Here is a 10,845-nt window from a genome sequence, read left to right on the forward strand (position 1 = left end):
GTCGCTAATCAATGGAATTGGATAAAATTAGTTTGACAGATCAGTGTCAGATGACCTTGTCAAATGTTTCCTGCAAGTCCACCAGGTGTCAGTATTCAGCAACACAGTGTCAACACAGTGTCAATACATTGTGTCACTGTGTCGAAACGATACAGGATGCCTCTCACTAGAGAGGAGAGAGAATGTGATGAACACAGCCCATCACCAGGTCAGAGCATAGAAGCAGTCAAACGCTCTCTTCACTTGTCATTTCAAGTTACTGTCTTCCTACGCTAGTTTGGAACTTGATTTTCTGTATTTCCAAGTCTGTAGTAATATAAAAAATGGAAACAATTGTATGGAAATATATTTATATTTAGAGTTATCTGAGTTATTGTAAGATATTTGGATTCGTCATTTTGCAAACATTACTTATCTAAAATCTCCTGGATATAATTTCGTGAGATACTAAATACAATATTTAATCCATACAAATTCTCAATATGTAACAAATGATTCGCATTATGAATTGCAAAATCTCTTCACATGATACACATCTTATTACTCAAATGTCACAAAAATATTTATGTTTTTAATACTGAGAAGTCTGGGAATTAGTTTGTAGACCCCCTGAAATAGCCTTGGCCACCCCAAGGATAAAAGTCTATCCCCGCCACTGACTCCGGCCCTGACCTGTACTCTTAATTAACATTTATCCATGGCATATTGAGCCCAGTTTGTGCCAATCTCCCTCTCAGTGTTTTTGTTCTTCTCGTCTTGCCCGAAGCTTTCTACCGACTCGCCCAAGCTTGTATTCCCCGGATTTTGGATTGCACTCCCAGACTCAACCCTCCGTTCCAAAAGACTCTGGACGGACACCTTGCCTCACCTCCATTCACCCCACAATAAATCCTCGTTGCCTTTTCGGACTCGCTTGGTCCTCTTTTTCACCTCCTAGGTTGATACCAACGATAACAAAAACACATGCTTTAATTTCAAATGAACATAAGAATTACAACAAAATATCTGTCTTGACATACCACAGTATTTAGCTATTTATTGGAATGAGTCTTAAAACACTCGAAATTAAATATATAAAATACAACTATTTTGGTACAAACAATTTCTATTTGAAAGCACTGAAAATTCTGTTATCCTTCAGGACGTGTTATATTGGATCTGCGAGCATTTTTTATTTTGAGAACGCTCACCTGTGCATCACTTGCGTATGCTCTTTAACGGAATTAAAATGTAACATATGTATCTTATCAAATTCATTATTTTCAAATGTGTTTTTACATAACACAACAGAGTAAGAAGCGCCACCCATACAAAATCAATCAATCTAGAGTACGCAGATTTATTCCCTTAATTATTTTCTAATTCGGCGGGCCGGATTAAAACGTTTAACAAGACCGCAAGTGGCCCCCGGGCCGCAGATTGCCCATGGCCGCCCTAGAGAGATATGCTGTCACTACCCTCTTTGTGAGGTCCTCTGAGATTTCTCTTCCTTTTGGCATGACTGACCTGTATAGCTTGACCTGGATAAAATGAAAGATGAAATAATTAAAAGTAAATTAATTAGAGACCTGTTTAGCAATCCTGGTGCAATAAACAATCATCTTAATTGGAAGTCAAGAATTAATTTAGGTGGGAAAAGCCATAAAGGGGGAAAAAAACCAGCAAAATATTAAGTCAAATAATTGTAAAAAAAAAAAAAAACGACATTTTTCTTTTACAAAACATTAACCATCACAAAAAATGTTCTTCGTTTTGGTCGTCGTCAGTTACTTTTTTGACATGACCTTTGGCTATTGATTTATTTCGCTTCACTGTCTGGCCGTGAGATGGAATAAGGAAGGTTGCACAGTCATCATGGAGCTGCAGTTCTTTTATTGAGTGTCACCTCGATACTATGAGCTACCAGATGACATCGCAACAATAACAAAGACTTTTCTCTGTGGTTTGAGATAATAAAATAAAAAATTAATTACCGCTCATCTCAGCAGCACACTTGTGTTTCTTAACACGATACGCCCAAGGGAATGTTTGGCCGCACAATGAGCAGGCAAAGGGTTTCTCACCAGTGTGGGTTTTTGTGTGTTTTTTTAAATTTGTCTTTTGAGAAAATATTTTGCCACAAACTGAGCAAGCAAAAGGTTTCTCACCAGTGTGTGTTTTTGTGTGTTTTTGTAAATTTGTCTTTTGAGAGAATATTTTGCCACATACTGTGCAAGCAAAAGGTTTCTCACCAGAATGGGTTCTGATGTGATTTCTTAAGATTCCTGTTTGAGAGAAGCTTTGGCCACAAACTGAGCAGGAAAAAGGTTTCTCACCAGTGTGGCTTCTCGTGTGTATTTTTAAGCTGTGCTGGTGAGAGAATCTTTGGCCACAAACTGTGCAAACAAAAGGTTTCTCACCAGTGTGGGTACTGGTGTGTCTTTTTAAGTTTCTCTTCTGAGAGAATCTTCGGCCACAATCTGAACAAGCAAAAGGTTGCTCACCAGTGTGGGTTCTCATGTGATTTTTCAAACGGCTCTTAAAAGCATACGCTTTCCCACACTGGGAACATTTCCACTGTGACGATGCGTCATCACTGTCTGATAGTGGAGCTAAGAGACCGTCTTCTTGTGACTCTCCCCAGTGCTCTTCATCACTTTCTGGTGTCATACGTTGACATGAGCTGCTGCTTGGAGGCTCCGCCCCTCCGTTTGCCTCACGTTCATCTTCATCTTTACTCTTCAATGGGAAACCAGTTGAGGGCAACTTGGAGATATCTTCCTCCTCCTCCTCTTTATTGCAGAGGGCGTCTCCTTCCTCTTTTTTGCAAGGTTGTTCTGGCTCCTCCTCCTTTTTTAAGATATACAGAGACAACTCCTTTTGCGCTATTAAGTGGGAGATGTCTTCCTCCTCCTCTTCCTCTTTCACCTGAGGGTGCTCTGGTTTCCGGCCCTCAGGACGAACATCTTCACCGTTGTCTGCACGACAAGAAGACGGAACACAGATGGTACAGTAATCCCTCGCCACTTCAAGCTTCACGTCTCGCAAATTTTCCCCAACACATCAATAAAAAATGAAAAAAAAAAAAAAAAACAAGCAAAAAAATGCAATGGTGTGATGGAGGCATAAATGCCCCCAGGACAGCCATTTTCATTTTTTTACTGTTGATAGAAAAGCTCTATTTAACATTCCCTTTCATATATTTAGTTTGTGTGCCACATTGTGTTGCAAAGGTAATAAACTCATACTGTTTAACTTCCCATGATGCTCATCTTCATGTTGATATTTGGGTTATCCATCGCTCCAAACCTAGATGAATGTAAGTGTCTTAGCTCAGGGTGCTACAGATAATTTTTCATGTTTTGCTTTTGATAGTTTTTTTTTTTTTAAACACAGCCTGCCCTGTGGTTGGAATTGATTAAAATAATATTGTTTCGATCAAGTCACGTGCAATGCCATACATGATTAATGTAACTGCAATTGGTTTAGGGCGGAACGAATATTTTGGTAGTCGGCTGATCATCAACAGTCGTCACGATTCGTCGACTAATTAGCAAATTAATAAGATGATACAACATTCAACACTGATTAAACTTTGCCGCTTGAACCAGCATCTCTGAGATGATTAAAAATTATGGTGCTGTTTGAATTGAAGGTAATATTGTGGCCTTAATTTTTTTGTAATTGTAATTGTTTAGTGCATTTTAAATTGGTACCAAAACTATACAATACACAGAGTTGCACTAAGACTCAAAATCTATATATGAATACAAATAGAAATCTTCTTGGGCACCAAGTCTATTTTTTCTCAAATGTATGAGGTCATGATATCAGAGCTCAGCTAAATGGATTAAAATATATCAATTTGACACCTATTATTGTTAATCTGGAAACTCAGTCCTCTGTGGTGCAAATGTTATTTATGAGATTATAAATATTTAATATATGTTTGACAGGAAGCTCTTCGTCACGATGACGTCAGCCGTTTACGTCTTCCGGTGAGATCCGGTGTTTGCTTAATTGCTAATGTAGCCGTCGTCTTGTTTTTCGTTTAGATACGTATTGATTGAAATACAACAGTCTAGTGGCGCTCCTTCTTTTGACGCACACCTAAAAAATTAATTGATTTTTTTCTCGGTACGAATGCTGTTAAAAGCAAAAGGTATTGCAAAACAATACCAAAAAGTGACCCAACCTCCTCCGTGTAGCACAGGTCCCGACTGCATTTTGCAAATGTCTGTCCAGTAGTTGACGTTGTCGCTCGTTGTCCTCTTTCCTCTACAGTAGATATCCACACTATAATCACAAAACTTTGCTCTCACGATCTCTGCACAGCGATGTGTTGATCGCAAGCGCCTCTTTGTTCGCGGTTAGCAAGCTAAGCTAAATAAGCTAAATTAGGCCGAGAAACTTCAACGTGCACCGAGACGACTTTAATCAGACACGAAGACTCAACGAGTTATTTTTTAGTCTTTTGGCGTGACGGAGGAAACCCTGCCTGAGTCGACTTTTAAGCACTTGAACTACAAATTAAAGACGAGTTTGTAAACAGTGCGTAGTGTACGATCGCGGTAATCTCAATGAGCGGAACTATCATTCGGCAGCTTTTAGTTTTCAAAATAAGAGTTGCCGTCAAAAGTTACAATTTGGACCTCTTTTTAATAGCAAATACAGTTATTTATAATTGTGTATTAAAATTAATACGGTGTTTTAAGTTACACACGTTTAAAGAAAGAATAAATTAGCTTGTGTTAGCTTTTTTTTTTCCACTGGTTCCTTTACATGACGTCACTACTGGCCAGACCACATGCGGTCTCCAAATGAGCATTAAGATCACACAAATTCGCCACATGCAGTCTGCGGATGCGACATGAGAAAGAGCCTGTGAAGGCGTCGAATGACCTAACCAGCGAATTATCTTTCTAGATTGTGAAATTGGCCACAGCCAGTGTGTGGCCACATGATCTGTTACCACTGCACAATGTGAATCGCGCATGCGCAAATCGCCCATTCTTGATCGCTCACTGCGGCAACCACACTAGGACAAAACACGTAGAAACGCCTCTGCAAAATAAGTGGTATATGCATTCACAGAACATTAATAAAAATAGTGTATATGAAATATTTTAATTGCTTCAGTAAAAAAGTGCGCAATAACAGATGACCTCAATGTACATGAGAACTTGTTGAAATCTTTTGACACCTACATCGTAGTAAAACTGTAAAACTGGTTTATGATTTAGACAACACAATAACTATTGTGCACAGACATACAGCGATGGTGAAATCTATGTGTAGTATAGCGCATCTCTATAATAGGGAGCCCCGTAGGGGACACAGAAGAGAAAAAAAAAAACTTTGCGTTCCCTTGCAAAGATTGCATTCCCTCGCAAAGTTTGCGAGGGAATGCAAAGTTGTTTTTTTTTTTTTTGAGTGATTTTTTTTTAATGCGCGTTTATGTACTTCCGGGTCATCTTCCGTGTAAACAAACGCAGCAAAGATGGAGTGTGTTCACCCTTGGGCGAGTTTAATTGAATTTTGCTTTGAAATTGTCTTGAAATACAAAGAAATAAAATCAGTTCTGGATCTTAAGCACGGTTTTCAAATAAGTGAAAGACAGTTCCAAGCCCTCCTCCATGATTAGTGCCGCCTCCAACGTCTGTCGTCTCTTGAACAGCAGCGCATTCGAGGCAAGGGTAGTCAAACTGACCCGGAAGTACATAAACGCGCATTAAAAAAAAAAAAAATAAACATTCACTCGAAAAAAAATAATTTGCGAGGGAACGCAAATTATTTTTTTTTCTCTTCCATGTCCCCTAAGGGGCTCCGTACTATAACAATAATCAATGTGGAGCAATATGTTAATCTAGTAAAAGTAGGGCTACCATTTTAATCGTTTATTTGGTACATTGCTTTTCTTCTAAAACTGTCTCGTCACGCTCTTTTCCTGCTGGCTGAATTGCCTGTCTCGGGCGCACATGCGCAGTAGTGGATAACCGTGATGTAAACAGTCTAAAAGTTAGAATCAGAAGACTAATCATAAGTACTGTTGCTGATTAGTGGTCCACAAAAATAATGGTTTGTTCCTAGAATAAAATAATGCTATAAATGCAGTGATGCTGTGCATTAGAGATTGTTTCTCCATTTTCTGTTGCACCCTCTGTCCCTAATTAAATAAAAACAAAAAGGTGGGAATAATTTCCGTCACAAACGGACTCTCATTTTGTTTTTAATATTCAATGTTTTGAGTTTTATCCACTTAACCCTCCTGTGACGAAAAAAGTATATACACAATGCAAAGTTTGTCCAAAAAATGTCTCAGCCATTTCTGATTTTATTTTATTATTTCATTTCCTACCACTCAATTTTTTAGGAGGGTCAGACCAATACAGACATATAAAGTTATTCTTTTTTTTATTACCCCCTATGGACAGTAACAGCAGTATGAAACTATAGCAAAAATAAAATAAAATTAATAAAAAATAAAAATCGATTTTTATAAGAGCATTGGATAAGTCAATAAATCACTTTTATTTTTTTACAAAAAGTTCCTAAACACAGGATTTGTCCTAAAACTGGCTCTATGTTTAAAGTGTGATAAAGTATATCCTAAATTGTACTTTTTTTTCTACTTCCAACCACTCAAAATATTCATACATATATAATGTTTTATTCCGTTTTTTAATTCCCTTGAATGGACAGCAAAACTAGTATGGTGTTATGACAGTAAGTTGACATATGTTCTGTATTGTATATTATTTTCATAAAGTAAAAAACGTTATACAAGGTTATTGGAACCCCGAAAAGGTGAAAAACTCTGAAAATTTCAGAAACCATTCCAGCAAGTTTCCTTCATATGTTTGCGGCAGATGGACATGCCACATTTTCGACAGAAATTTGACGCTCGCAGTGGCTTCTCGCAAAGACCACATTGCTTTCTTTTGTTGCCGGGTGCCTCCGTGACCTCCTCTGCTGCCCCAGCCTGCTCGCCAACCTCACCATGAGGCCTCTTTGGCCTTCTCCGCTCAATTTCAGGTTTAATAAGCGCCAGTCCAACTTCTGATAGGAAAAGTCGTCGTCTAGCCTTTTTTTGGCCGTTCCACGTTGGGTCCACGTTTGTGAACAACACAAACGCGTTGAAGCACGACACATCTAACATGTGATAAAAAAGGCGCATGGGCCACATGGGTGACCGCCGGCGGGTAGAGTAATTGCCACATGCCTGCAAACACAAAACAAAACGGAATGAAAACATCCGATGACAAGACCGCTTTGATAGGAAGACAAAACTTGTGCTTACTTGGTCCAGATGATCCACTGCGCCCTTGCATTTATTGTGGTCCAAAATCATTTTGGCCTGCTTCTTCGCTCCCTCCTCCACCTCTGGTTCTCTGTGTTTCGTGCTCAACGCCAACACATGTTTTGCCTTTCTGGTGACGTATGACACCAAGCTCATGGTTTGTGTAAAAGCAAATTTGCTTGAAAGGAGCTTTCTTCCAGGAGGAAGATCCGGTTTGTTTTTTCTGATGGTGCCGACATTTTTTGTTTTTTTTAACTCCATAGCCAGGGGTATTGATAAAAAAAAATCGTCCACTCTCACCGTGTGGCCCTTCAAAGAGTCACAGTGTTCCAAAACGACTCGCATGCCAACGTTTGTCTCCCGCTCTCCTCCCGGAAGCTTCCCCGTATACACGTCCAGCTTCCATGCGTATGAGGTGGCGACGTCACACAGTGCCCAGATTTTCAGTCCGTATTGAGCCGTTTTGGAGGGCATGAATTGCTTAAAGGAGCAGCGGCCCCAAAACGAGACCAGATGATCATCGATGCAAACATCCCTGCCGAGGTTGTACATCTTTGGGAGCAGGCTGCTCCATTTGGTCCACAGCTTGACGATTGGGGACAGCTTATCGGTGCGATCACGTTGTGTCCTGCGCAGCTTGTCATCAAAGCACAAGGCGCGGCTGATGTTTGAAAATCGACAGTGTGGCATGGTCTCGGCGATCCGGAACGTCCCATCTCCTTGTCCCAGAGACTGATCGTCGCTTCGTTTTTAGATCGGTAAATACCAGCCAGGATCAGCAGCCCCAAGTATGCCCGCAGCTCCTGTGCCGTTAGGGTTGACCAGCCCGGGACGGTCCTGCGTCCATGCAGGTTGGTCATGTTCACAATCAGCTTGATGATGTCGTCGGGAAAAAAGAGCTTAAATGCTGTCTCCGGGCTTCTGATCCGGGATATGGCGTATAATGTTGGCCCGGGGTTGGGGATTGGACAGCGGGCAAGTTATCCTGCTACATTTGGCGGCGGAGACCACAAAATCTTTTTGTTTTTTGATGGTCAACCCATGTTGGCTTCATCCTTGTGCTTCTCCTGCACCACCTCCATGTTCTCCTTTTCCTCCTCCTCCTCTTCCTCTTGTTCCACTTCAGAGTCTTCATCTTCCGTTGAGTTTTTAGCGGAACAATCCTTTTCAGAATCGTCTTCAGAGGTCACGAAGGAAGACTCTGTTGAATCATTGGCCTCTGCCTCCAAAATTGGTTGCCGTGCCTTTGCCGTTGTGTTGTTCCTTGCCATCGCTGCATGTGACAGTTCAGGAAATTAACATCAACTGAGCAGTCCAACATTTACACATTGTATTTGATCCGACGGGACACAATAGGAAGATAAAAAACAGACCAATAAGAAATGAGATTCAAACAACAAGGAGTGTCAATTTTTTAAATTCTCAGCCCTCCCAAAGAGTACCCTTTGATGCAGGACATGTGAACACTGATCTATCGACCAGTGAAAGTGTTGGATTTCAAATCACACTATTTCAGATTGCAATGCATTACATGCAAAGCAATGCAACGCGAGTGTAAAAATATAGACACACGTCTGGCAATCACGCAGCAATTCTGATTCATTGCTGCGCAAGGAAAATCATTAGTCTCTGGCGTCACCTGGTGGTTTAGGGGTGTCAACACCATCAACACAATTTTCGTAGTGCGTTACATTGATAAAAATGCTCAAGAACATCGGAATTGATGACAAAGATCTTAGGGTCATCTACAACCTCTACTCGCTTCAAAAAGGAGCCATCAGACTTCCGGGTGGCCTCACGGAGTGGACCGAAATCAACCGCGGAGTTCGACAGGGGTGCGGAATGAGTCCAGACTTTTTCAACTTGTACAGCGAACAAATCCTCCGCCGGCTTGAAGACTCAAACGACGGAGTTCTCATCAACGGTGTCCGTATCAACAACATCAGATACGCAGATGACACTGCCCTCATCGCTGACAGTGAGGAAGGCCTACAAAGGCTACTGGATCTCGTAGTGGAGGCTTCAACAAACGAAGGGCTGGAGATTAACAGCAAGAAAACTTTCTGCATGGTGATCTCCAAGGAAAGCCGGCCCCCAACGTGTAACCTGTCGTGCAACGGACCCGCAATTGAACAAGTCGACTCCTTTGATTACCTAGGGTCAAAGATTACATCAGATGGTCGATGCGAGGAAGAAATTAGAAGGCGCATAGGAATGGCCAAGACAAGTTTCAACCAAATGTCGCCCATTCTAAAGGATCGCAAACTCCCTATTCCTCTCAAGGTCAGAATTCTGAAATGTTTCGTGTGGTCGGTTCTGCTGTACGGATGCGAATCTTGGACCCTATCCTCAGCAACGACAAAGAACATCGAAGCCGCAGAGATGTGGTTTTATCGTCGGATGCTGCGCACCCCGTACACCGCACACGAGACCAATATCTCGGTGCTCCAACGAGTTGGGAAAGAACGCCAACTCCTCCAAGACATCAAAAGAAGACAGGTCAACTTCACCGGCCACATCATCCGTAAAGGCGAAATTGAAGAACTATGCCGGAAAAGTACCTGGGAAAAGAGCTAGAGGCGGACAGAGGCTCATGTACCTAAATCAGATCAAGGACTACACCGGGCTCAGAAACTCGCGAGCTATCTGGGACGCCGCAAGAAACCGAAGACTGAAAGTTTTTTCATCATGAGTCGCCAAGGGCTGTTTCAGCCAGGGCTCCAGAAGAAGAAGAGACATTGATAACTCCTCTCGTCAACACACTCGTGATCCAAACGGATCTTTTGCCACAAATTGAGCAGGCAAAAGGTTTCTCACCTGTGTTTGTTCTTGTGTTTCTGAGGAATTTTTTAGCGACAATCTGTACATGCAAAAAGCTTCTCTCCAGTGTGTATTATTGTGTGGAGTTTCAAACTCCTCTTAAAGGCATTTATTTTTTTCCCACATTTGTAGACAGTGTGCAATGTCATTTTACCTTCAGACGCACAATCATCATCGTCGCTGAATGTCGTCGTCGTGAAGAGTGTGTGACACTGAGTCGTCACTCTCTGATAGTGGCGCTAGTAGGTTGTCTGCTTGTGATCCAGCAGGTTCTTTCCCGACTCATTTGGATGAAAATGGGGGGCTGGGTGACGTCATCACTCGAAATAAAACAAAGTGTAATATCTCTGGAACCGTAGCAGCACAAACGAAATTTTTAACAGCACAAACGAAACAAACTATTTCCCCCTATTTTTGCAAGAAATGGGGGACCAACTTCACGCAGGTCCGCGTGAGCCAACAGGAAACTTCTTGAAAACAGCGTCGTTGCCCTCTCTTGTTTCACCAAGTTCCTCCTCGTATTCTGATATCTTTCTTGCGCACATTTTCATAAAACGATCACAACACTTGGCGCTCAGACTTGATCTCTTGTTGGAATTTCTATGTAACGGAGTAAAATATATACATTGTTAAATGATGGCGGAAGTGACGCAATGGCACACAATGTGGCACCTGCATCCCGCGTAGCGTCAAAAAAAAAAAAAAAAAAAAAAAAAAAAAAAATCCCGTGTAGCGTCAGTTAGAGC

The 10,845-nt window shown here is 41.4% G+C and overlaps 1 pseudogene across 1 annotated transcript; it reads right to left on the bottom strand.

Moving 5' to 3' along the window:
- Positions 1 to 951: 951 nt before the first annotated feature.
- LOC148341954 (uncharacterized) lies at positions 952 to 4,914 on the bottom strand (annotated as a pseudogene). Its single transcript, XR_015842173.1, has 2 exons — positions 4,175 to 4,914; positions 952 to 2,957 (listed from the first exon to the last, which is right to left on the bottom strand). The product of XR_015842173.1 is annotated as an uncharacterized LOC148341954 (transcript).
- Between the last annotated feature and the right edge of the window lie 5,931 nt (positions 4,915 to 10,845).

This window comes from Idiotropiscis lumnitzeri, chromosome 2 (genome assembly GCF_059441095.1).
Source record: "Idiotropiscis lumnitzeri isolate Australia: NSW breed Sydney's pygmy pipehorse chromosome 2, RoL_Ilum_1.0, whole genome shotgun sequence".
In the NCBI taxonomy this organism is placed as follows: Eukaryota; Metazoa; Chordata; class Actinopteri; order Syngnathiformes; family Syngnathidae; genus Idiotropiscis; species Idiotropiscis lumnitzeri.